Here is a 2,437-nt window from a genome sequence, read left to right on the forward strand (position 1 = left end):
CCCTAAAACAAAAATAAAATTTAATTTATAAACAAAGGGAGTGCCCCAACCATCTTGGTTTTGATTTCTTGAATGGTTTTGGGTATTATCCCTCTTGATTTGTTCTTGTACTCCATCCACAGTGCAAGTTGGTGTGCTCCAGCGTCGTTTGCAAGGAGTGATTTTGAGGGTTTTGGGGTGGCTAAGCAAATTATAGCGAGGGGAGGAGTTGGTGAGGCAGTGATGGCTACCCCAAGTGAGTTGGTGGGGGAGGTGGTCGGGACCTTCATAATTGCATTTATACTTTATAGATATTCATTTGCTAGTTTCAACATATCTAAAGCAAATATTGTTAAGAGACAAATTCCACAGTAAATCAATCTGAGAGTTCAATTTTTTCTTCTTCTTTTTTTGTGGGAATATTTACCTTTGATCTGCTTTGTTCTCTTGAGTGCTACTAAATTCTGTTATTGCATACATTATTTGTCCTAGAGAACTGCATTTTGAGTTGGAGTGTTCTTGGTAATTACTTCACTTTTCAAACAACATTTTACATGAAAAATACTACCACTCTTTTACTACTATAACCATAAATCTTTGTTTGAAATTCTTGTTTTGGTTGGCAAAGAGATTGCAAAATCACCATCTTGTATTTTTGTTACAACAAGTAAGAAGTAATCTTAGCCTCTCATATTCTTTCATAGTTAGTAAAATATGGAACAGAAAAAGTACGAATGAAATACATATGTGCTTTATTCGGCAAAATTTTGGCAAATTACAACTGAAAAATTCAGCCGCTATATAATATATTAAATTTTTTAATATATATTATTTTTATTCAATAATATATGAAAAATATGTGCATAATAAGATGTGAATTTTACTGAGTCTTTAAGACGTGTATAGAAAAATGGATGTACTATTGGAAAATACGTACGCATGTGTATAATACTAGTATTAAACATGAAAATGCTGAATTTTTGCCGCGTGGCTATACAATTTTTAAAATAAATATATATAAAAAAATTCGAGTATAGTTGTGTGGCTCTACTATTTATTAAAAGAAAATTAAAGGAAGGACCTTCCTAGTTTCTATACTTTGTAGATAATAATTTGTGGGAATGTTTTCCTTTGATCTACCACGTTCTCTCGAGTGTTACTAAATTCGGTTATTGCACATTCGTACAGAATTGCATGCTGAGTTGGAGTGGTCTTGGTAATTGTTGCTTCAATTTTCAAACAACACTTTATATAAAGAATAACCTCTCTTACTACTATGCCCATAAATCTTTGTTTGAAAACAACACCCACACCTTTAGGCAGAAAGCAACATCAAAGACATTGAATCCTTTTACTGTAATACGTTAACGGTCATGAGTTGGATAGGACAAAGGTAAATTTCTTTTGAGAAACTAATTCATCTATCAATAACTCATTTTGTAATAATTAGAGTTAATGACATCTTTGATAAAAGACATATTATGGTATCATGGGCAAGAAATGTTGTTTTATACATTAAATCATCATATATTCATCGTTCAATATGTAGGGAATGGCAAGGTCTCAAGTCATTACTTTGGTTAATGAGTGATCATATTTGTATCTCATCTTCCATAAACCAAAAATTGGTCCAATCAAGAAGTAGACTAGCATTCATATTTTTTGATTGCCTTCTTTTCATCTCTAGGAGCATTTGGTGTGATGAGGTAGATGACTCCAATCTTGGAGCCTTAAGCTGAATGAGTCAAAATTAAGGGAAACAAAAGGCATTTCCAACAAAGGTGTTCATTCTTGAGAAATCAAGAAAAGGTCATCAAGGGTAAAGATATATTTCCTTTTCCCATTTTCTATTTATGTTCAAAGAGACTAGGCTAAGATACTTGGTTTAAAATGAAAAAGATTTAGCTCAACTAGTATAAACAAAATGAATCCGCCATTTAGAATGTTTTTGTTGTATAGCTTGTGGCTAAAGTTCATTTCCTAAGCATTAGATTCATGTTTCCTTCATGGACCTCATTTTTTGATTCGGACCTAGCCCAAGCTTTCGTGCCATGCCAAGCATGGCCCACTAATATTCATGCTCGTGCCGTGTGTTAATGTATGCATTTTGAGTTTTTCTTTAGGCTTCCCTTGACAATTTTGTAATAACACAATCATTGTAAGTTTAGATTAAGAATTACTTCTCTAGGTATTCTTATCTAGTTACATTATGATGGACAACATTGTGTTTGACAAAGGTAAGTTTTGCATTGCATTACATTGCATTAACCTATTCCTAAAGATTATGACTAGTCATCTTTTCTCCGTATGACTAGTCATCCTTCCTCCATATGACTAGTCAACCTTTGCGTTAGTAAGGTTTTACAGGTCACTGTTTCCAGCTGAATCCTACCCACTTTTTTGTCTTATTCTACAAAATCCTTTGCTGCCTTGTACGATTCTAACCTAGGAATTTTTG

Source organism: Prunus mume, linkage group LG5, assembly GCF_029339155.1.
Source record: "Prunus mume cultivar Tortuosa linkage group LG5, ASM2933915v1, whole genome shotgun sequence".
Lineage (NCBI taxonomy): Eukaryota > Viridiplantae > Streptophyta > Magnoliopsida > Rosales > Rosaceae > Prunus > Prunus mume.